At 47.4% G+C, this 25,676-nt stretch overlaps 1 long non-coding RNA gene across 1 annotated transcript in view; it reads left to right on the top strand.

The window, feature by feature from the left end:
* The first annotated feature begins 16,375 nt into the window (after window positions 1-16,375).
* Window positions 16,376-25,676, top strand: part of LOC123334143 — a 42,880-nt gene continuing 33,579 nt past the window's right edge. Inside the window, exon 1 of the long non-coding RNA XR_006641227.1 lies at window positions 16,376-17,265. This is a non-coding gene — a long non-coding RNA (uncharacterized LOC123334143). The remainder of the gene's footprint in view (window positions 17,266-25,676) is intronic.

The following is a 25,676-nucleotide window of genomic DNA, read 5'->3' as shown; positions in this document are numbered from 1 at the left end:
GTGTTGATTACCCCGAGAGTGGCAGTACAGCTAGCAGGTTCCCCTAGATTGCCTGAGCTGCCCGCAGCCCGCCTCTCCGGACCTGACAGTGTGGCTGGATGTGGGGAAAAGACTCCCTATATTCCCCCAAGTCCTCCTTCCGAGGAGGCTGGGGCAGGGGGAGCAGGGCAAAGGGAGGTGAGGATTCGTTATCTGTGCTGGAGGTGATGGCTGTCTATGGGGGTCAGTGGGGATGGCTCAGAGAAACAGGTCTGTTGCTAGCAAAGTGGGCAGGGCGGGAGGCTCAGGACTGCTGAGCTGGGGAGTGCTCTAGTGGGCAGGTCAGCAGGAAACAGGCACATGGGGGCATGCCCACGGCGGGGGCCGCACTGGGCGGGCAGCCGTGGTGGCCGTGCAGGGGCTCACGTAGCTGGCAGAACCAGGGCTGTACTTCCTGCTGACTCAGCACAGCAGGCTGGGACTGATTCTTCTGGACTAATGTGTCTTCTCCCCAGGATTAGCTCACTCAGCTCTGGCGGGGAAAGCAAGAGGGAGGTGGCCTCTCCCATCTCCCCGGGCTTAGGGGCCCTTGGGGAGGCTATGGGCAGACTGACCCTGTGTGTCCTTGACCTCATTCGCAGTGGGCCCCCATTTGACTGGCATGAAGCCAGGGTCCCCAGGTGCCAAGAAATCCAGTACCCTACCCCCCACCTCCTAGCCCACTCCACATGACTGGTTTATCCTGCAGAATGCAGCATGGCATGGGCGTGGGGAGAGGAAGCCCTGGAACGAGACCATCTAATCTAACTTCCGTGTCCCCCACGTGTTCACTGTGTGACTCTGTGACAGTCACTTGCCGTCTCTGCATCTTGGTTCACCAATTGTGAGACGCGGCAGTGACCCCACAGCTCATAGGCTGTGGTGGAATCAGCTGTGTTAAGGTCTACAGAGGGCTGGAGGTGTTGATATGGAGTGGGTATCCAGAAAGTACTTGCTTTTATTCAGTTACTGAGAGTTGAGTCACTTTAAGAGACTTAACCTCTCCGAGTCTTAGTTTTCTCAGCAGCAAAATGGGGATAATCTTTAATGTGCATACTTCATATGAGAATTGAAAAGGAATAAACAGATGAAGGCATCAGTAGTTACTGTGCTTGTTGTTGATCCAAGGGCCAGTGCAGAGCAGGCTTTCACATCACATGGGATTTGGGAATCCCTGAAGCGACGGATGCTAACCTGTGGCTCCAGGAACTTGTGCCAGGGCCAGCTGCCTCCTGATAATGGAAGCAACACTTCCTCGTGATGGGAGGATTTGAGGAGATCAGCTATCTAGTTTTTAGCCCTTTGCCCTTCTCCCCCTGCCCCAGCCCTGGACTCATGCCTAGGATAGGGGTGGAGAAAAAAAGAGTGTTCTAGGAGAGTCCACCCATTCTTCAGGCTTCTGAGGAATCTTGTTACTTCATCCCTACCTCTCCTCTGTTTCTCTTCCTTCCCTTGCTCATTCACTCATTCATTCATTCACTCATTCATTCATTCCTATGCAGGATATGGAGTTTGTGGGGTCTGCCCTTGTTTCAAGGTTCAATCTAGTTCAGGCTTCAGTCAGGGCCTCACTGAATGATTCTTAGAGTAAGAACCGGAGAATAAGAAGGGGATTGTGAGGGAGGAGAGAGAGAAGAAAAGGAGAGAATCAGAAGAAGATTAAACTTGTCTTTGCCTTAAGGAAAATTATCAACAATGATGCTGTTTAGATGCCCTAAAATCAACATCTAAATAAAAGACAGACAATATAACTAGTTTATTTTCTCAACTGAAAGAGAGATAAAAATGATACACTTCGCATGGATCGGATTTTTTTTTTTGTTTGATTGGACTTCAGGTGCACAGAGTTGAGTCCTCTCTGCCAGTTTAATTTTTCCTCTCTTCCCAGATCCTGTTCTTATTCCGTACTTCCTTCCTCAATCTAGGAATCCACTCCAATATGTATTTTTAAAATATGTCCTTAAAAATATGTTTGTCTTGGGACTTCCCTGGCGGTCCAGTGGCTAAGACGCTGTGCTCCCAATGCAGGGGGCCAGAGTTCAATCCCTGGTTGGGGAACTGGATCCCACATGCTGCAACTGAAGATCTTGCATGCTGCAACTAAGACTCAGTGCAGTCAAATAAATACATAAATATATATTTTAAAAAGCGTTTGTCTTTATAAATATGCCTTGGGGAGTTCACTTGCAAAAATGATACTGTGCCGTAAATCTTTCTGGTCCCTAATTTTCTTACTCAACACCATGATTTTGAGGTCTGTCCAAGTTCCTGTAGGTAGACTGCTATGTTCCTTCTTGCTCCTGCATAGTAATGCATTGGAAGCATCCACATGCTTCCCTCATTCATTGCCCCGAGCGATAGACGCGTCACCAGCACAGCCTCACAGCATTGCTGAAGCATTAAGCAGAAAGCCCTTAATGCTGAGCTTGCCCAAAGTTCCCATTCCCTATAGTCAGCTATCATTACCGGAATATTATGATTGTTTCTATCTGTCCTCTAGGCTACATAGTTTCTATAACCTTTAATAATCAGTTGCACAAGTGCCTCTTGTTGATTCTTCATTATGATTTTCTTCCTCACATGCCACTGACACTTTCAGTGACCCATGGCCAGTGCTGGGTACAGGATCAAAGAGATGACTTTCATGAGGCCCCATGTTCTCCAGGGACTCACAGGTTTAGGAGATGGACAATTCAGGGCAGGGTGGGATGCAAAGTGGTCAGTAATCAGTTCTGCTGGTGGAGGGCAGGGTCCCCTAGAGTCAGATTTAACAAGTTGAGGAGGAGCGCATCAGGTGGATGGGAAGGGGGGAGAAATGGGGCAGAGTTGGTTCCAATAGAAAGAACATCCTAAGCAAAGGGTCAGAAGCATGAAGAAACTCGGCACTTTTAGAAAAAGTCATGGTTTTGATACAACTGAGGAAAAGGAAATGAAAGGGAAGAGGCAAGAGGCAACAGCTGTGTTTGTTGAGTTCTTACAACGTGCCAGGCATTGTTGAACAGGGTAAGTATACAACCTCATTTAAGCCACACAACAGCCCTTGGAAGATGCCACTACCATTCCCCTTTGACAAGAAAGGAAATGGAGGTCCAGAGAGGTTAGTAACTTGCCCACGGACACATAGCTTTAAGTGGGATCCCTAAGAACTGAAGCCAGGCTGTCTGGGATCACAGTCACAATATTATGACCTCCAAATGATGAGGAAGGTGAGGAGCTCGGTGAGATGGCAGAAGAATGCACCGGAGCCTCATGGGAGAGCCAGGCACTGTGGTGTGAGCCTGTGAGAGGGGAGTGTGTGAGGGGTGTGTGTGCTGCAAGTGTTATAGGTGGGTGTGTGCAAATATCTGTGTGCATGAGTGTGTCCACATGGGTGTGCTTGAGTGTGCCAGGGGAGATGTTTCTGTGCTACAGGGCAGGCCCCACCAGGACTAGATGAGTGTGCAAGTGAGTGTTGCATGTAAATGTGGGAATCTCTGGCTGCCCACGGGGGCCTGGGCGTGTGTCCTGTGGGCATGAGAGTGGGCCTTGGTGTCCTGCCATCCTGGGGCCCCAGGGAAGCTGTCAGAGACCATCAGCCTGGCCTGTTGTGAAGGGTCTGGGCTTGGCCTTAGAAGCTAAAAGGACGCACATCAAAGGCAGTCTGAGCCTGGGACCAGTGGGGCAGAATAATTTAATGAAGGTCCAGGAGGGAGGCTGTGGCTGGTGGGGAGTGGGAGGAGCTGCCGGGATGTGCCTGGGGCAGCTCCCAGGCTCTACCGCCAAGCATGTGGGGTCTGCAAATGTGTCAGGGAGGGGACGGGCCACACTGGGCACCTGGCCACGCTACCCTCCTTCTCTAGCCAGTGGGAGAGCGCTTCTGAAGCCCAAGTTCAAAGCTCCCCACTCCTGCCTGGATGCCAACCTAGCTCCCAGTTTCCTGGTTTCAGAGGAACCAGGATGCCAAGTCAGGCATTTTCATCTCTCAGGCCATTCTGACATTTCCATGAGGTGGAACACACAGAGAATCATTTCCTGGTCAACTCGTCTAAGCCCCCTGCCTTACAGAGGTCTTGTGTGTGTGTGTGTGTGTGTGTGTGTGTGTGTGTGTGCACTGGCCTTTTGCGAGGGGCTTGGGTCAGAAAGAGAAACGTGGGAGGGCCTAATGTCATCAGCTTTTCTCTGCAAGATGTGGGCAGAGAAAGGAGGATTTTGGGTAGGGTAGGAGGAGGGGCTGAGGATGAACATGCGCATGAGGGCAGAGTGGCCCTTGCCAGGGAAGAGTTGTGATGGGGGCAAAGCAGAACGTTGTCCTTGTCATTGGGAGTCATGGACAACAGGCACGCAGCCGGTTTTGGTCCAGTGACCACAGTGTGGGAGTGTCTCTAGGAGGTTCCTGTGACAAACGCCTTTTCATGGCAAGAATCTCCCGTGGGTCTTAGGCCCATCTACAGGGTGAGGCTCAAACTCCTTCGCTCCCCATGTAGGCGTCCTCCAAATTCAGGGTCTATCATCTGAACCCATCCATAAATCAGTGTTTTTGGCTGTCATGGATTGACACATATTCTTGAACAGAAATGCTTTTGACAGGACATGGACTCTCCTATTAGACACAAGCCCCACCACTCTGTTGTTCACACTCCCGCTTGTCCATCTACACCACCTGCTTATCACCAGAAAGCACTTGAATTTGGGACCCTTGAACTTGAGCTCTTCGAGGGAGAGGCTTGTACATTCTGCGTGTCCTCATCTAGCACATAGTAGATACTGATAAATATGTGTTGAATAGCTGACTTCAACTGGCCTCATTTCTTGTACCTCTAGCCCACCCTCTCTACTCCTCCACTTCAGCCCACCCTCATGCTGGTCTCCATTCCCTGAAACACAATTTTTCATCTGAAAAAAAGCGTCTTGGTGAATTCCTAGTCACCACTTCGGACCCAGATCCAGTGGACCCACCACTGGTCCAAGGGGCACCCTGCCCCAGGCTCCCATATGCTATGTCTGTCTCTATGTGACATCCCCTCAACCCCAGCATTGTAATTGTTAGTTGATGTGTCTGGTCTGTCCAGCTCAGAGCATCTGTTAGAGGACTTTGACAGCTGTCTCTGTTCATGGACTAGGCTTTGGGATTAGTCTGTATTAGATATATACATTAGTTGGCTTACCAACTTTGGTAAATCCCATTAGCAGCTCTGGGTGCTTTGCCCCCAAATCCTGGTGCCTTGATCCTCATCTTCAGTGGGTGTTGGAAGAGGCCTCATGACTCAGGGTCTGGCCCTTTCAGAGAGGAACATCCCTAGTGTGGCTCCAGGCAGAAGAAAAATATCAGCTCGCAAGCTGGGACCAGTTTTGCCGCCAGCCTGGCCAGGCCAGGCCACTCCTGGCCCATGACTTGGCACTTTCTGGGGCTACCTGCTGGGTTTGGCCAAGACAAGTTGCCTGGGCCTGTGGGGAACTGCTGGCAGTGCACATTTCCCAAAACCACCGATGGTGATGCCAGGGTGCACCCACACAACACCATGCTGGTTGCAGACACCCCCTCTTAAAGGCTCAGTGCATAGCTCCCATCCCTGGGTCTATAGCCTTAGCTACGCAGGGTCCCAGATCAGGGTCGACTCATCTCTTCTGCAACAGGACGGTGGTACACGTGAATGTGAGTGAGAGAACGTGGGTGTCTGAGTACGTGTGAGTGACTAGATAGATGAGTGAAAGGACGGTGTGTGATGAGTGTGAGTGAACATGTGCTGTGTGTGACCACATATGACTGTGTATGTGTGTGTGATGAGGGGAACATGTGCAATGCCACGTGTGCAGACATACAAACCAACTGGGGACGTGTGTGGTGGGAACGGCTGTCTGTGTCTATGTATACATACATGGGTTTGTGTGTAACAGTCTCTGGATAAGCTGTGCGGTGTGTGGATGTGTGTACACATGACTCTGTGTGACAACAGAGATGTGAATCTGAGTCCTGGTTCTGCCACTTCATAAATGTGTTGAAAACTTAAATAAATCCCTTCCCCTCCTTCTGTAAAGTGGGATGGCATAGACAAGATGATCTCTTAAGTCCCCTTCTAGCTTTGGTATTCAATGACTAGTTCAGGAGTTGAGCACAAATGTGTAAGTTGTGTGTGCATTTGCACGTATGTGTGTGTGTGTGTGCGCACGCATGTGCATCCTAGTGGTGCCATGCAAAGGGCATGGCTTTGAGTTCTGATTCCACGTTTGACAGCTGTGTGGTCTCAGCTTAGTCCCTTCCCCTCTCTGAGCCTCAGTTTCCTCATCTGCAGATGGGGCTAGTGATTCTCACAGGGCTGTTCAGAGGACTAGGAAATGTTGTTGGTGATGGAAACGTCTGGCTCAGAATCTGGCTTAGTTCTGTCAGTGTGCATGCGTGTGTGTGTGTGTGTATGTGCGTTTGCACATCTGAGTGTATGTGGATGGTCATGCTCACACGCTTAACTATGTAAGTTGGTGTGGAAAACAGGGTGAGTGATCTAGATCACTCCTGCCCTCCGGGGTTTCTGATTTCTGTTTGCTTGGGACATAGCTACCAGGAGACCTAGAGCTGGGCAGTCAATTTCCAGCCACCCTCCTGTGCCCATGTGATTCTGAGGGCTCCCTGGTGCCCCAGACTGTCTGTCACATGGGTGCAGTGGCCTGGAAAGAAGGATTGGTGTGGGCAGGAGACAGGCCGCCTAAATCCGCTTAGTGCCCACCCCACCATTTGGGGTATTAGAGACTAAAGAAATTCTTCTTCTTCTTAGAGGGTCAACTGCCAACCTGGGACGGTGGCTGAGCTGAGAATGAGCCCCTGAGCCCCATGTTCATCTAGAACGAGGCTTTGGAGTGGGGGGCTAGGAGAAGATAGGGCCCTGCCTTCAGAGAGCTCCCAGCTGAATGGAAAGAGTCAGGAGAATCAGGCTGGAAAGTGGGGCTGGGGTAAGGAAGGCCTTCTCGTAGAGGCTGGAGAGGGAAAGGAGAACACATTCTGGGCGGGAAGACCAGTGTGAACCAATGTGGGGAGATGTGAATGAGCACCAAGTGTGTGTACGCGCGCGTGTGTGTGTGTGTAGGGTGTGGGGAGATGGGAATGAGCGCCTAGTGGGTGTGTGTGTGTGTGTGTAGGGAAGGACAGGGAGAGGGCAGTGTAGTGGACCTCAGAGAATACCAAATCCAACTCTTTCATTTTCTTGGTGAGGAAATGAAGGTAGAGAAGGGAAAGGACATACATCTGGACAGATTGCCGTCGCTCCACTTCCCAGCTGGAGTCCAGGGTCTCCCTCAATTCCTGGGTTCTGAAGAGGGGTGTCAAGCTGAGCTGCCACAGACGCTCCATTAACTAGTCCCACAGGGGTCTCGATGAACAGGGGCGGATGGTGAGCAGGATGTGTGCCTTCAGACCAGTGGAAGGCTGTGGGGCTAAACATTTTGTCCAAACAAATCTAGAGTGGCTGCTAACACGTGGACCTAATCTGCCTGGGCAGGTGTCCAAACCCAGACCCTTGACACCCAGAGAAGATTCCCCAACATTTTGCAACAGCCACACCAGAGAGGGCCCCAACAACCTAACCTAGAGAGGAACACCTCACCCAGACTGGGAACCTAGGGAAACAACCCCCACACCTGGACCACATACCTCTGGATCTGCTTCCATTGCACAGTTGGCCTGAATGGATCCCTACAACTGGATCCAGAAATTCAGTGAAGATCCCACATCCAGAGAGGGTCCCAACACCCAGCAGATCCCAACCCTGCATCTGATAACATCTGATTGGCTTCCAGCTCAGGCCCAGAACACTGTGACTGTATCCAGCAGCCTGACCCAGCAGGCTCTGAGCCTGTCCCAACACCGAACACACAGCCAGGCATCATCCGCACCCCATCCCCCACCCCGCCCCCGCGCCCCATCGCGGTCAGGCAATCCATCTTCAGTTGAGTTCATCCTGTCCTGAGAGATTTCCCAGGTTCCAAGGCATTTTCTGGGGAAATTTTGTGGTCATCCTCCAGATGCCTGGGAGAAGCGGGGAGGAGGCCAGGCCCGCGCCCTTTGCGGGGGAGGGACGGAGACCCAGCTTGAGGAGTGGGCTTCAGCGGTTGCCTGCGGGTGGACAGGGTGGGAGCGGACGCGCCAGCCGCCCCCCTCCGTCTCTGGGCGGAAACCGTGCCCCCTTGCGAGGTCCCCAAACAGCCCGCGGGGCGTTGGGCGCGGGGCTGGGAAATCCGGCGCCCGCCCTTGAAGCGGCCCCAGGTCGGGCGGGGGGCGGGGGGCCGCTGGCACCGCGGCCGCCGAGCAACGTGACCGCGCGGCCCGACTGCGGCCTCAGGTCCCCACCGGGACAAGGCGGCCTCTGTGCCGACGCAGCTGATCCTAAATCCCTTCCGGCTGACAGCCCGCGCCGGCGGGGGCCAGACGGCGTGGGAACCGGGTCGAGTGGGGCCGGGGAGCGGAACCCAGTGGCGGGCGCCCCCGCTGGAAGCCGTCTGCTCCGGACAGGGTATTTCACTCCCCACCCCGAGTAGCAAGAGTTACCTCGATACCCAGACAGGGACACTGACGCTGGCATCACTAGACCGTATAGTCTCACAGCCTATTTCTTGGTTAAAACCAGGGGTCTTAATTAGGCCCCGTGATAAACTACATACATTGTGGAGAGCTGGGAGGCATCATGGTCCCCATTTTATAAATGAGGGAAATGAGGCTCAAAACAGTTGAAGCCACAGGTCCAAGGTTCCCAGACAGTTGGGGTGAGGCTGGAACTGGAGCCACGTCTGCTGACAACACGGGACAGCATGTGCATGCAGTCCTTGGGCTGGACCCCCTGGCCACCAGGCAGTTATGGAACATCCCATGGGGTGTAAACCAGTGGGTCCGTCCTGTCAAGGAGCTGTGTTTCTGGGTTCTTGAGTGTGATGGATCCAGTGAAGATGTGGAGTTAATCTTGGAGTGGAGGATGTGGGGCTGAATGGGGCAGACAGAGAGAGGGAGACAGGTGTGGTGGTGGAGAGGAGCTTGGAGGGAAATGAACCAGGAGAACGGCTGCTGGGAGCCCCCTCTGCTCTGCCCTTAAGAGTTGGGGACAAGGAGTCTGAGAGGCTGGAGAAAGGGTCATGGAGGGGTGATGCTCTAGAACCAACCTCACCCTGGCCTCTGGGAACAGGGTGGGGATTGTCTGGTGAATTCTCTGGAATTAAAACCTGGCGCCTTCTCTGGGCTGAGGGAGCCTGGCTGGGCTCTGGGTTCTGTTTAGCCCTTGTTGTCTCCCAGGACTGGGGCAGCTCAGGACTTTTCTCCCTTTCCCTAACTGATATTTGATCTAGACAAGCAGGGTGGGGGCTCAGGGGGAGGAGGGAGCATGGCAGGGGCTGGGGGGTGGGTGTCTGCCCAGTGTGCACAGGAGTCTCCGGGTGTGAACGTGCCTGTGTGTGCCTGCGCGCGGGATGCATATCTCTGTGTGTGCCTCTGAGAACGGGTCTACGTGTCTGGCGGGTGGGCATATTGTTTCGGTGTGTGTTGTTTGTGTCTGGATCCTTTTGTCTCATCTGGATGTGTGTTATCTTTCTGGATCTACATGTTTGTGGCTTTACTGGTATCTGTGAGTCTTTGTGTGTGGGCCTCCCTCCTGGCCCTCCCCATCAGGCCCTGAATGCCACTTTGCTGCCTGAGTGTGCGGAGGAATGTTGGGGGTAAGGGGAGACAGGAGCACAGGTCCTGGGCTACAGGCCTGCCAGGGATGGAAAACTACTGAGGCCTCCTGGGGATGGGCAGGCCAAGCCGGCCCAGAGCCAGGTTCAGCTGCTTTTGCCCTTCCAGGCTCCTCCCCTCCTTTCTCTGCAGGGCTGGGGACCTGCTGAGATGGGTCCTGCGTTAAGCAGGGAGCGCTGCCTCCCTTCCACCACTCCCCAGATGGCTAGCCAGGCCTCTGCCCTTCTCTGGGCCTAAGCATCCCTTGGAGTGGGGGAGGGGGGAGGGAGCAGGGGTGGGATTATTTTTCTCTGAAGGCCTTCCCAGCTCTAACATTCTCTCCATTGTGTGAGTGTTAGAGGGATTTAAAGAGGGTAACTTCACCACCATTCCAGGGACCGTGAACGCATAGGGCCTCAGACTGTTAGAGCAAGGTGGGCTGCCAAGGATGGTCTTATCTTATCCCCGCAATCTTTTATTTATTTGTTTTTGACTGTGCTGGTCTCAGTTGCTGCAAGGGCTTTTCTCTAGTTGCACCTAGTGGGAGCTACTCTTTAGTTGTGGTGCATGAGAATATTCTGAATATGCTGAATAAGAATATTCTGATGGCTTCTTTTGTTGCAGAGCACAGGCTCTAGGCAAGAGGGCTTCCATAGTTGTAGCACTTGGTCTCAGGAGTTGTAGTTCCCAGGCTCTAGAGTATGGGCTCAATAGCATAGTTGCTGGAAGGCATGTGGGCTCTTCCAGGACCAGGGGTCGAACCCATGTCTGCTGCATTGGCAGGCAGATACTTTACCACTGAGCCACCAGGGAAACCCCCCCACCCCCGGCCCACCCGCCCCGACAATCTTATTCATGAAAAAAGTGAGGCATGGTTTGAGGTCTCCAGCCCACTCCCCTCCCCCTGCCCCCCACCCCCACCCCCGCCGCCCCGCCTTACCTTCTGGAATGGCAAGGATCAGGCTTTCAGGTCCCCTGTCTCTCAGTTGCTGGCCAGTCCCCCATCATAGCTGCTTTTCAACATGACCTGCTTAGCATGGAGGGAGAAGCTTTGGAGATGGCCTTGAAGGATGGGAGGGCTTTGATGTTTGGAGTTGGGGTCAAGCCAGACCAACACTCAGTGGCAAAAAGACATGAGTTGAAATGTGGAAGTGGACAGGTAAGGAGGGCAGTCAGGATGGAAAGCTAGGAAGCACTAGTTGGGCACGGTAGGTGACAGGACTGAAAAAGGTGTGTCTGAGGGTCCCCAAAGGCATGCGAACTTTATCCTCCAGGTGTTTCTGGCAGAAGAGGTCAATTAGCAGTGTAGCATAGTGGTTAAAGGTGGGTGCTCTGCAGTCAGATCAGGCTCTGCATCCAAATCCCAGTTCCAAGACTTTAGTAAGGGATATAGTTAACTATACCACCTTGAGTGGGTCACTTCAACTCTATATACCTGACTTTCCTCATCTTTGAAATGGAGAGAACAACAGTAGGTATTTTCCTTAGGCAGTTGTTGTGAGGAATACATGAATAAATGAGAGTACCGGTAAAGCCCTCAGTGTCTGACACACACTAAACACTCAGTAATAGCTATAAGGATACTGATGATATAACCTGCATTTGGGGCCAGGCTGGAGGGAAAGAGAGTGAAGGCTTGGAGACCAGTGGGACGTTCAGGGGTGTCCTGCGGATGAGAGGTATGGAGGTCCATGGTGATGTCTTCTGAATGAGTGAGGGACCCAGGTGGAGTGCTCAGAGGGTCTGGGCTGTTGCAGGAAGGTGTGCAGAAAGCTCACATGGAGAGCTGTGGGTGTGAGCGAGCTGTCGAGGATGGCTTCACTGTTGTGGGAGTGGTGGTGGGGCCTTCATCAGGGCTTGGGAGGAGGGTAGGTTGGAGAAGTCCTTAAGAGGTGAGTTGACCAAGACCTGGGGACAACTCTGTGTGGCCAGGGAGGAGGAGAGGCAGAGTCCAGGCTGTGCATTTGTGGTTCTAACCGAGTGGCCAGCACCTGGGAAGCTATTTTCAGAGTGGACGATGGAGGAGGTTCATGGGATGTGGGTGGGGATGGAGGGAAGAAGGGGCCCAGCTGTGTGGAGGGTGAGGTGGGGCCCATGGGGATTTGCTATCAGACCTGGAGCTCAGGGGCCAGGTTTGGGCTGGAGATGGTATGGAGGCCACTTGATAGGCTCATGGTGTGGGCGAGGTCATCCCAGGGAGGCCAAAGATAGAGAGGGGGACCTCGGATCGCGGCAGACCCCTGGGAGAAGCAGCAATGGGAGGGATGAGGAAACTGAGGCAAGCTTTAGGTCGAGAGGGTGAGGGACGACCGTGCTCCAAGGAGGAGGGCGGATCAAGAGAGCCCCATGCTGGGGGACCAGGCAGGGGTTTGGGGAGGGGAGGGTGGGGGGGTGCGGGGGCGGGCAGATTGAGGCTTGGAGGCTATTGGTTTTGGCAGTGAGGAGGCCACCATCACCAGAATGCAGAATGTGGGCTGGAGAATAGGGGGCAAAACCCAAGCTACAGGGAGGTGAGGGATTAATGAATAGAGTGAGGGAGATGGAGACAGAGGCAGGTGTCATCCTGCTTGGAAGCTTGTTTGAGGAGAAGAGGGAGCCATGTGACCAGGCAACCAGACCAGGAAGGCCCTGGGCCTCTGTGTGAAAGGGGCAGTGGGGCCTCCCTATGTTTCAGTTGGAGGAACTGAGGCTCCTGGGGCTTAAGAGACTTGTACAAAGCCACAGTAAATTAACGTGGAAGATAGCCCAAGATCCCTGACTCTTCACATAGCAATTTTTAAAAATGGGCAATTGAAATAGTATAATACACACATCCCTGGAGCAGGAAATGGCAACCCACCCCAGTATCCTTGCCAGGGAAATCCCATGAACAGAGAAGCCCAGTGGGCTGCAGTCCATGGGGTCGCAAAAGAAGTGGACACAATGTACCAACTAAACAACAACAACAACACACACACAAAAATAAAATATGCTTATTGGATAAACCTAGAAACACATGCACAAAGATACAAAGGGAAAATACAAAGCTTACCTGTAATTCTACCACCTAGAGATAAGCATATTTACCATTGCGTATTATCACCGTCTGGGCTTCCCTGGTAGCTCAGTGGGTAAAGAATCCGCCTGTAATGCAGGAGACCCTGGTTCAATTCCTGAGTCAGGAAGATCCCTGGAGAAGGAATAGGGTACCCACTCCAGTCTTCTTGGGCTTCCCTGGTGGCTCAGATGGTAAAAAATCCGCCTGCAGTGCAGGAGGCCTGGGTTCAATTCCTGGATTGGGAAGATTCCCTGGAGGAGGACATGGCAACCCACTCCAGTATTTTTCTCTGGAGAATCCCCATGGACCAAGGAGCCTGGCGGGCTCCATGGGGTCACAAGAGTCTGACATGACTAAGCACAGCATAGCATGTTATGACTGTCCACTTTTCCCCTCTGTTGATACACAAAAATAGACACGGGGTCAGGTACTTACTGTTTTGTAGATCACTTGTTTCATTTTTTTGGCCTTTTCATACTGTTCATGGGGTTCTCAAGGCAAGAATACTGAAGTGGTTTGCCATTCCCTTCTCCAGTGGATCACACCTTGTCAGAACTCTCCACCACGACATGGTTCACAGTTTCATTGAGTGCAGATGACACCACACTTATGGCAAAAAGTGAAGAAGAACTAAAGAGCCTCTTGATGAAAGTGAAAGAGGAGAGTGAAAAAGTTGACTTAAAATTCAACATTCAGAAAACTAAGATCATGGCATCTGGTGCCATCACTTCATGGCAAATAGATGGGGAAACAATGGAAACAGTGATAGACTTTATTTATTTGGGCTCCAAAATCACTGCAGATGGTGACTGTAGCCTTGAAATTAAAAGACACTTACTCCTTGGAAGAAAAATTATGACCAGCCTAGACAGCATATTAAAAAGCAGAGACATTATTTTGCCAACAAAAGTCCATCTAGTCAAGGCCTTGGTTTTTCCAGTAGTCATGTGTGGATGTGAGAGTTGGACTATAAAGAAAGCTGAACACTGAAGAATTGATGCTTTTGAACTGTGGTGTTGGAGAAGACTCTTGAGACTCCCTTGGACAGCAAGGAGATCCAACCAGTCCATCATAAAGGAGATCAGTCCTGAATATTCATTGGAAGGACTGATGTTGAAGCTGAAACTCTAATACTTTGGCCACTTGATGGAAAGAACTGACACATTTGAAAAGACCCTGGCACTGGGAAAGATTGAAGGTGGAAAGAGAAGGGGACGACAGAAGATGAGATGGTTGGATGGCATCTCTGACTCAATGGACTTGAGTTTAAGTAAACTCTGGGAGTTGGTGATGAATAGCGAAGCCTGGCATCCTGCTATCCGTGGGGTCGCTAAGAGTTGGACACGGCTGAGGAACTGAAACTGAACTGAACTGAATTGTTTCATTTGGCAACATGTCACGGATGATTTTCCATAGTAATTTACAGTCCAAAGACTTCTTTTCTCTTCTAGCTCATAGACTGGTCAGGAAGTCAGGAGAAGGATGGGATCCTCTGACAATCAATCAGGACAGAACAATGAGACTGTCTTATCAGAGTATCTGGGGCTGGCAGCTGGACACCAGATCAGGAGCCCACAGGACTGGCTCCTTGCGGGCCAGATTGGCCCCCTGCTCACCATGTAGTCTTGGGTAATATATTTGCCCTCTCTGGACCTCAGAATACCAGAATCACAAACGGACTTTATGAGCAAGTCTCTTCAGGGTGGAAATGACAAACAGACTCAAGGGATTAGATCTGATAGACAAAGTGCCTGAAGAACTATGGATGGAGGTTCTGACATTGTACAGGAGGCAGTGATCAAGACCATCCCCAAGAAAAAGAAATGCAAAAAGGCAAAATGGTTGTCTGAGGAGGCCTTATAAATACCTGAGAGAAGAAGAGAAGCTAAAGGCAAAAGAGAAAGGCAAAGGAGAAGAGGAAAGCTATATCCATTTGAATGCAGAATTCCAAAGAATAGCAAGGAGAGATAAGAAAGCCTTCTTCAGTGATCAATGCAAAGAAATAGAGGAAAACAACAGAATGGGAAAGACTAAAGATCTCTTCAAGAAAATCAGAGATACCAAGGGAACATTTCATGCAAAGATGGACACAATAAAGGACAGAAATGGTATGGGACCTAACAGAAGCAGAAGATATTAAGAAGAGGTGGCAAGAATACACAGAAGAACTATACAAAAAAGATCTTCATGACCCAGATAACCATGATGGTATGATCACTCACCTAAAGCCAGATATCCTGGAGTGTGAAGTCAAGTGGGCCTTAGGAAGCATCCTTACGAATAAAGCTAGTGGAGGTGATGGGATTCCAGTTGAGCTATTTCAAATCCTAAAAGATGATGCTGTGAAAGTGCCGCACTCAATATGCCAGCACATTTTGAAAACCCGGCAGCGGCCACAGGACTGGAAAAGGTCAGTTTTCAATTCAATCCCAAAGAAAGGCAATGCCAAAGAATGTTCAAACTACTGCACAATTGCACTCGTCTCACATGCTAGCAAAAAAAATGCTCAAAATCCTCTAAGCCAGGCTTCAACAGTACGTGAAGTACATCATGGACTTCCAGATGTTCAAGCTGGACTTAGAAAAGGCAGAGGAATCAGAGATCAAATTGCCAACATCCATTGGATCACAGAAAAAGCAAGAGAGTTTCAGAAAAACATCTACTTCTGCTTTATTGACTACTCCAAAGCCTTTGACTGTGTGGATCACAACAAACTGGAAAATTCTTAAAGAGATGGGAATAACAGACCACCTTACCTGTCTCTTGAGAAATCTGTATGCAGTTCAAGAAGCAACAGTTAGAACTGTACATGGAACAATAGACTGGTTCCAAATTAGGATAGGAGTACATCAAGGCTGTATATTGTTATCCTGCTTATTTAACTTAAATGCAGAGTACATCATGTGAAATGCCAGGCTGGGTGAAGCACAAGATGGAATCCAGATTGCTGGGAGAAATATCAATAACCTATGATATGCAGATGACACCACATTTATGGCAGAAAGCAAAGAAGAACTAAAAAGCCTCTTGATGAATGTGAAAGAGGAGTGTGAAAAAGTTGGCTTAAAACTCAACATTCAGAAAACTAAAAATTCATGGCATCTGGTGCCATCACATGGCAAATAGATGGGGAAACAATGGAATCAGTGATAGACTTTATTTATTTGGGCTCCAAAATCACTGCAGATGGTGACTGCAGCCTTGAAATTAAAAGACTCTTGGTCCTTGGAAGACCAACCTAGGAAGCTATGACCAACCTAGGCAGCATATTAAAAAGCAGAGACATTACTTTGCCAACAGAGGTCCATCTAGACAAAGCTATAGCTTTTCCAGTGGTCATGTATGGATGTGAGAATTGGACTATAAAAAAAGCTGAGCACCAAAGAATTGATGCTTTTGAACTGTGGTATTGGAGAAGACTCTTGAGAGTCTCTTGGACAGCAAAGGAGATCCAACCAGTCCATCCTAAAGGAGATCAGTCCTGACTATTCATTGGAAGGACTGATGCTGAAACTCCAATACTTTGGCCACCTGATGGGAAGAACTAACTCATTTGAAAAGACCCTGATGCTGGGAAAGATTGAAGGCAGGAGGAGAAGGGGATGACAGGGGATGAGATGGTTGGATGGCATCACCGACTCGATGGACGAGTTTGAGTAAGCTCTGGGAGTTGGTGATGGACAGGGAAGCCTGGTATGCTGCAGTCCGTGGGATCGCAAAGAGTCGGACATGGCTGAGTGACTGAACTGAACTGAACTCTTCAGGCCAGCTGCCATCACTGCGAAATGGTAGAAAGAGAGGCTGAGAAAAATCAAGTGACTCTGGCCATCATTATCCTGCAGGTCAGATAGCTCCTTTAAGTCTCAATTTCTTTATCTGAAAAATGAGAATCACGTTTATCCACTCTGCCTGCCAGGACTCTGGTAAGAATGTAGGTAGATGAACAGTTAGGATGCCCAAGAACAATGACTGTTTTGGACAGTATTTGGACCCACCAGTCTCACTTGTCATAGAGTAACCCTGTGAAGCAGATTCTATTTTTGTGCCCTGTTTTTCTAGGTGAGGAAATTGACTTGGAGAGGTAAGGTCACTTGTTCAAGGTCACAGATAGGAAGTGGCAAAGTTGGATTCAAGCCCAGGTCTCCCAGTTACCAACACTATGGGTCTTTACACTGCAGCATTCTGATGTGTGGCACAGGCCTGAGCAGGAAGAGGACCAGGAGGGCTCTGGGAGACTGAGGCCCATTGCACCCTTGGGTCTGCTGTTGTTTTTCCCAGGCACCACCATCCGTGGGGAGTGGCTGCCCTCTGGTGTTCGAAATGTGACTTGTCCCGACAAGGAGGAGAGTTGGCAACTTGCCTGTCTCAGAAGTGGGGTGGGATGAGCTTGGAACAACCGCAACTCGTCCTTTCAGAGTTTGGAGGTTCAGGGAAAGTTAGTGCACACTCAGTCTCACTGAATGCGAGGCTGTTCCACTGAGGCCACTGGGTGGAAGCTTCGTTGATTTCTGCCTGCATCTGCCTCTCATCTGGTGTCATTTTGCAGGTAAGTGGCCACATTCTCTTTCTGACTTGAGTGCTAGTTAGGAGGGTGTTGCATTCTTCTTCTTTAAACTCTGCATTAGTGTTTCATAGGCACTTCTGTATCTACACACACTAGAAAAAATTAGAATTGTTGCCATCCTTGTGGGGCAGCTTTTATTCTGGGTTGATGAAAGTTTTGGCATTGGACTGGCATCAGATTGCAAAGTGGTGGGGGCCACACCCAAGGATGAGTGCTTGAAAGGGCTTTCTCACACGTTAGCTCATTGTATAGTCACCATAGCCTTATGAAGAAGTTTTTTATGATCGTTTTACATACGAGGAGACAGGCTCAGGATCCACTTGGACTTGTTTGAAGCCTAAGAACTTTGAGAGATGCCACACAGCCTCCCTGTGGCAGCCTTGTGGGCTAATCAGCCTGTCCAGCTGCCTGCCAAATGCAGAGATGCACTTCTTTCTTTGTGACTGAAGGTGCCTGACGCAACCACATGCTTCACCTTGGAGGGAATATTCTGTAATACCCTGTTACTATAGCTACTCGGTCTTCCAGAGCTTTGCCTTCTATAGGCCATTGACTGTAGCCAATTACGGGTGATATTTTTTCCCACTGGTAAATTCTATCATTTAATGGAGAATATTTACCAAATTTTCACAAAATCTCTCAAAAAATAAGAGAGGATGGAACACTTTCCATCTCATTCTATGAGGCAGTATTACTCTTATATCAGAGCCACACAGAAGACATCACAAAAACAGAAAACCTCAGGACAACATCCTCAATGAATATAAATGCAAAAAATCCTGAACAGAATAGTACCAAGTTGTATTTGGCTACATTTAAAAAGGCTTATACAACATGGCCAAGTGAAGTTTATCCCAGGGATGGAAAGTGGGTTTAATACCCCGAAATTTATGTAATACACAACATTAGTAGAATAATGGACAAATAGTACATAATCATCTAAATAGAAATAGGAAAAAAAAAAAGCACATTTCAAAACCTTATACCTTTTCATGATAAAATCACTCAAAAAGCCAGAAATAGACAGGGACTTCCCTAATCAGACAAGGGCCAGCTACAAAAATGTCCCCACAGTTAACATCATACTTGATGTAAAAAACTGAATACCTTACAGGTGATCATTTAAGTAACTGCGTGCCAAGGACAAGTAGTGTCCCCTTTTCCAATATCAATGAGGTCACTACTACTTTTGCATCCAAACAGATTGGAAAACAAATTCCAGAACTATTTGCAGCATTAAAGACTTTCAGAGTTTAGTTAGGAAGATAGAAGCAATTCTATGTATTCTGGGAATAAAGGCTATAATACAGAATTAGGGGCTTACCCAACTGTGGAAAGAGCCCATCGAGCGGGGGGAGTGGAAATCAAGGAAACTGTTGCTGAAGGTCAGAGAAGCTTACACACCAGATCTCTTCTTCAAGCAGTGCATGGTTCTCAAAAGCTTGCCTGGGAACCGCTGCCAGTCTCAGGAACCTCGGGGAAGCTCCAGTCCTCTCGGTCTACAATGGCAAAGGGGGCAGTTCTCAAGAGTTTATGTGAAGCTTTTGTGACACTCTTTTCTAGTCATGTGTTTGGCTGCAATCACTAGAGAATAATGGTTTCTACTTTGCCTATACCTTCCAAATCTTGTGTGAATTCTCTTATTTGGCAAATTCTAACCTGGAACCATATAGGAAAGGGGATTCCAGGAAATATAGTTCCCAGTCATAGGCTGCTACTGAATACAGACATGCACTCATGGCAAAGACAGAGGCACAGGTTCACTCTTTTGCCTCTGGGCCAAGGTAATTGGCTCTGCTTTTCTCTGACTTAGTATATAGTCTGCAGGAATTTTGCAGAGTATCATGATGTTCACTATATTGTTGTTACTGTTGTTGTTGAGTCTCTAAATTATGTCCAACTCCTTTGTGACCCCATGGAATGTAGCCCACCAACTCCTCTGTCCATGGGATTTCCCAGGCAGGAATACTGGAGTGGGTTGCCACTTCCTTCTCCAGGGGATCTTCCTGACCTTAGGGATCGAACCTAAGTCTCCTGCGTTTGCAAGTGAATTCTCTACCACTGAGCACCAGAACGGGGGAATACAGCACCCCGTTCACTGTATTAGTGGCCTTCTACTCATAGACCCATGAGCAGGAAATGTCAAGAATTCTAGATACCCTCTAGATGGGAGATAAACTTCATGAAGTTTCAGGGGTCTGCTACTTGGTGAAGTATTTTAGGGACCCTCTTGTCTTAGAGCAGGAGTTGGCTAATTTTATTTTTAAGGGGATGGTTAATAAATATTTTAACCCTTGCAGGACATAAGGTACCTATCGCCATACTCAATTTTGCCACTATGGTGTGAAGTCAGCCATAAACAATAGGAAAACAAATGGATGTGGCTGTGTTCCAAGTAGAACTTTATTTACAAAAATAGGAGGAGGATCATATTTGGCCTGTGGACAGTTTTGGCCACCCCCTGTCCTAGAGAAGACATTCCTTCTAAGGGAAAGGACAAATTGTTGCTCCTCATACCTCTCACCGCTGAGAAAGGGGCACAACACTTGGCTGTATTTTGATGATATTAATAGCATTTATCACACTTGGGAATGTTGCTTTGACCTTTATCAGGTGACTCAGGAGATTTCCAGTTTTGACTCGTGCTTGAGCTCAGTCATGCCTGACTCTTTGCAACGCTATGGACTGTAGCCCACAAGGCTCCTCTGTCCATGGGATTTTCCAGGCAAGAATACTCGAGTGGGTTGCCATTTCCTTCTCCACTGGTTTGACGAGGATCATGGAAAAGAGGGTTGGCAGCTGATCTAGGCTGTGATGCCAGCCGTTCTGGTGTGTCAGCCATTTGACCAGCAGATATGATAGTGCCCACGGTGTCTATGTCTATGGTGAGGACACTGTGCAGACTGCTAAATTCCAGTGGACAGTCTTGTGCAGATTTCTAGGTTTTAAAGCAGGGCTATGACTTCTGTGCTGGAGAGACACTCTCAGTTTGAAAAATATTTCCTGGCCTGCTACTGGGCTTTGGTAGAGACAATGTTTAACCACAGGACATCAAGAGACTGTGTGATTATAGCTGCCTATCACGAACTGATTTCACTGGATCATTACATATCCATTGAGTCATAAGACAGAGTGGACACAGCAAGTCTGATGAAAATAATTATTTAGGAGTCATGAATAAATTACAAAGACAGGTGCCCCAGACTCTCACATCACCCACCAATGCAGCTTATTCTATGGCATCATGAAGGGGTCCCTATGACCAACTGATGGCAGATGAAAAGATTTGGGCTGGTTCACTGATGGTTCAGTGTGATTTGCTGGTGCATGCTAGAAAAGGACTGCTCCTGTTTACAGACCTTTCAGGGATGGTCCTGAAAGACAAAAGAGTGAAGGCGAATGCTCTCAGTGGATAGAGCTAAAAGTGATACACTTGGCTATGATTTCCTATAGAGGTGTAGCCCAAGATAGCTTCACATGCTAATTTCTGGGCCATGAACCATGACTTGGTCAATTAATCAATGGCTAAGAAGGAATAAGACCAAAAGTTTTGGGGAAGAGTTATGTGGATGTACATCTGGGGTGAGCATAAAGCATGCAGACCTCTATGTCTTACATTAATGTCTTCCAGAGAGCATCCACTTCAGAAGAGACTTAAAAACCACCATCACCACCACTCCCGCCACATCCCCTCCACCCTTGCCTCTCTCCTTGGCCATCCTAGAATTTGCCAGGTGAGCCCAAAGATGTTGACCATGGTGGCATGGATGAAAGTTTTGTGTGGGCTCAACTACATTGACTTCTTCTCAACAAGGTTGACTTAATGCTTGTATTTCTAGCCTCGGAGAGTGATGCAGAGCCCTTGATATGGCATCACTCTCCAGAGAGACCTGCCACCTACCTGACGGCTGATTGACCACATTGGATATCTTATATCTTGGAGGAGGCAGCGATTTCTTTTTGCTAAAATGGATGATCTGATAGATTTGCATTCTCTGATTGCATAATCTTCACCAGTACTATTATCTGATGTCTCACAGCATGCTCATCTCTTACATACTGCCTCAGGTTAAGAGCCCTGTTTTATAGTAAGGAAAGTAGGCAATAAACTCATCACCACATGATTCATTGGTAAATATAACCCATCACCTAGGAGTAGTTGGTCTGATGTAACAGTGAAACAACTGAGTAAAAGTTCAGCCAAGGCACCAGCTTAGGGAAAATACCTTATAGGGTTATAGTGCTGTTCTTTACATGTGGTATATGTGCTGAATCAATATATTGCTGCATCCTTAACATGCATCATGGACCTGCATCCTTAAAATATGCAGGTCCATGGGTATAAGTTGGACTGGCTCTCTCATTATCAATCCTAGTGACCTGATTATGAAAATCTGTATTTACCATTTCTGAAAAAAAAGCAGGGGAGGAAAACAGTTCCTCCAGGGGACAGAGTAAAAATTTCATTGTATTTGAAGTTGTGGTCCCCACTTAGCAGTTTTAGCTCCTCATGCCAATGGACCAGCAGTAAAGAAAGAGGTTACCAAAGAAGCAGTGGTAATTGACTTGATTAGCATTAGGACTTGGGGTTGCTACTACACAATAAGGCTAGAAAGCAATATATCTGGAACTCAGGAGAATCATGGGACATTTCTCGGTGATTCAATGCCCAGTGATAACCATTAATGGTCAGCTGCAGCATCCAAGACCTGAAAAAGGCACAGCAACTGCAGACTAACACCCTCTAAGGATGAAGCTCTGGGTCACCCCTCTAGGCAAGCAACCTAGACCAAAGTACTAGTTGAAAGTGAAAGAAATCCAATGAATGATGATGGCTATCAGATAGCCTCAGGATCAACTGCAGCTTTAACTGGAGACTGGATCTTGGTTTGCTAACCTTATGTAAATCATTTGGGGATAGCTCATCTAACCATTGTCTTTTGAAAAAACTTGAAATATAATTCATTTACAAGGTTATTTTAGTTTCAGGGGTACCACATAGTATTCAATATTTTTATGTGTTATGAAATGACCACCACAATAAGTTCATAATGTTCCGTGGGACAATAAGTGTTCCATGGGACACACCTCGAATAATGAGAGACAGCAGATCAATGCCTCCTCCTTCCTGTTTCAGGATGTGGTGTTCTCAACAACCTGCTGGTAAGGTATTCCACGTGACTGAGCAGTCGCCTGTTTTTGCTGGGGAAAGTGTGGCTGCTTTTGTAATATACCGCCTTGTATATGCTTTCTTTTCTCCCCTGCTTTTTTTCCCCTCACTTTTGCTGCCTGGGATTATACTTCCAAGGAAAGACTGATCAGGTAAACTTTGCTTCATAGTCTGATTTGTAGGGGACCCAGGCTAAGGCAGGTAGAACTTCAGTGGGAGTTCTCACCCAGGAAGACTGGGTGAGAGTTGTTTGTTTTTTATTTTAAAGATTTAAAAAAATATGGACCATTTTTTCAAGTCATCATTGAATTTGTTACAATATTGCTTCTGTTATTTATATTGTTTTTTTTTTTTTGGCTGTGAGGCATGTGGGATCTTAGATCCCCAACCAGGGATCGAATCTGCACTCCCTGTATTGGAAGGCAAAGTCTTAACCACTGGACTGTTGGAGAAATCCCAGTTTTTTTTGTATTTTAAAGAAGGCTATTGTAGAAAGCAACAGAAATGGCTTGAGTAACTAAGACAAAAGTGAGGGAATATTTTCAAGGAATGTAATTCAAAGAAACTAAAGACTGAACAAGCCATAGAGTGAATGGGACCCAGGGAAGATCTGTTGATCTATGCAGCAGAACTAATGAATGGTATCTGTGGCAGTTTTAAAAGATGCATGCAAATTTTTTTGATACTCCTTCTTTCAAAAAGTGGAGCCCAATCCTGTCTTATATCAAGTCGGCTGTACTTAGCAATTTACATCTAATGAGTAAAATATGGCAGAAATAATGGCCTGTGACTTCTGAATCTAGGCCATAGAAAACACTGTGCCTTGCCCCTTGATTTCTCATTGATCACTTGATCTGGGGGAAGCCCGCAGCTGCCATGTCTTGAGGGCTATCTAGCAGCCCCATGGAGAGGCCCTGGGTGGTGGGGTCCTTCCTGCCAACAGCCTTGTCAGTGGACCATCATGGGAGCAATTCCTCAGTTCCAGTCAAGCTTTCATATGACTGAAGCTTTGGTTGACATTTTGACTGCCATCCTGAGAGACCCTGAGCAGGAAGCATCAGCTAAGGACCACTTGAATTCATGACTTATGTTAACTTCAAGGTTAATGGTTGTCATTTTAAGCCAGTGAGTTTTGGTGTAATTTGTTTTGCAGCAGTAGATAATGAATACAGTATCTTTAAGATGTCTTCAGTGATTATTGGTCTTGGTGAATATTATTAGTAACTACTCATAATATTAATAGTAATATTAATAGTAGTAGTAATATCATAGTAATAGTAATCTTATTAGCAATAATAATATTAGCAGTAGTACTATTATACTAATTATTATACTAATAATATAATTAGTATTATTAGTCCCATCTGTAAAATAGACATAGCAATTGTACCTCACTCATAGAGTTATTTACAACTCTATGGCTATAAAACGCACAATATAGTGCCTAGAACAGAGTGAGAATTCAGTAGATGTTACTTCTACTATTAGCAGTCATCATCGTCGTCTCAAGATTCAGATTCCTAGGAAAGAGAATCTGGTGGACTTAGCTTGGCTTATGTGCCTTCCTCTTGAGCAAGGGAGCACAGGGGACTGATTGAAAATCCTACCAGGTCTGTATTTCCTCAAAGAAAATTAAGGTGTGGTTGCCAGACAAGCAAAAGCAACACTAACTACAAAGGGTGTGCATACTTTAAGGTTTCTTATACATAAAATTGCTTCCAAATAGCTTCCGCCCAAATGTATCAATATGTATATACTTCTGCCAACATGAGAGCATCCTTCTCACTCCACCTTTGCCAACATTGCTATTATCCCAAAGAAAAGAAGAGCCAGTTTAATGGGTGAAAAATGATACCTTGTTGCTTATGTCTATACTTCTTTACTAGTGAATCTGAATGTTTCCATGTTTTATTGGTCATTTGTATGTCTTATTTGTTGAATTAAGGAACACTCATCTAAAAAGTGGGATATAGAGCTATTTCCGTTGACTTGGGTGCTTTATTTATGTGCTAATGGTATCTATATTCTAACATATATTACAAATCTTTCTTCAGTATATATTGTTTATTCTAATTTTGTTTAATGAAGCCTTTCACTCATGATGTTAAATTTTTAAGTGAGAGTGATTGAGCTTTTAATTTGCTCTATTTCCTGCTATGTGTGGTCTTTGGGGGAAGTCTGATCTTGCTGGCAATCTTGGAAGGTGGGTGGTACCTGTAAGTTCAGCTGAGAGATGAACAGTAGTCTTAACTTATACCCGAGAAGGCCAGAAAGCAAAGGACTGGTCATTCTTGCCAGCCAGTTTGTTATTGGCTTTTCAGAACACAAACTTGCATGACTTTCACCTTTTGCTGGATTGTCAGACCTACAAGGGAATCTCCAGCTCACACATGAATTGTTGTCCATTCAAAGGGGACAGTATCTTAGAGGCGAGAGACAAAGCTGAGCGATCACAACAGAGGGTCCTCTTGAGGTGGAGCCCATGAGTGATAAATTGAAACAAACGTACAGTAAGAACTCTAAGGGTGATACAACTAAACTTCAACAAAGATTTTCCTGCACTGCAAGACATAATTTCTAAATTAAAAAACTTGTCAGGAATCCCCTGGTGGTCGAGTGGTTAGGACTCAGTGCTTTCACTGTGGTGGCCTGGGTTCAATCACTAGTTGGGGAACAAAGATTCCATAAGCCGTGCAAAAAAAAAAAAAAAAAAAAAAGGCAAGCAAACAAACAAAAAAAAATTGGCAAATTAATTAAGAACTATGATCAGAGATGAGAACTGATTTAACATTCTGATTGATGCGTAAATTAAAAAATGCTCATGATGCAGAGTAAAAATACAAAGAAATTGAAATGAGTGAAAAATCATGGCTGACTCAAATGATAGGACTGGGAAGCTTGAACATGCTAATAATAGGAATTACAGAGTGTAGAAAAGGAAAATAGAGAAGTCATACTTAAGCACAAATAGAAAAATACAGCTTTGTCCAGTTGAATGTGGGCTTACTTGGCCATTGAAACACCCAGACAAATTCCGGTCCTTTGGCCTATATGTGAAAAATGTGTATGAGTATAGATAATCAAATGGAAAAGAGAGATTTTAGATGAAAACCTCCTGGATTTTAAGAAAAGGGAGCCTCTAGATACAAAGCGCTCAGCTAATCTTAGGCATGATTTTTTTTTCAAAGGCAAAAAGACACTAAATTTTAAGGATCAAGAGGAA

The sequence above is a fragment of the Bubalus bubalis genome, chromosome 6 (genome assembly GCF_019923935.1).
Source record: "Bubalus bubalis isolate 160015118507 breed Murrah chromosome 6, NDDB_SH_1, whole genome shotgun sequence".
Lineage (NCBI taxonomy): Eukaryota > Metazoa > Chordata > Mammalia > Artiodactyla > Bovidae > Bubalus > Bubalus bubalis.
This window is presented reverse-complemented; position numbering and strand designations above follow the sequence as displayed.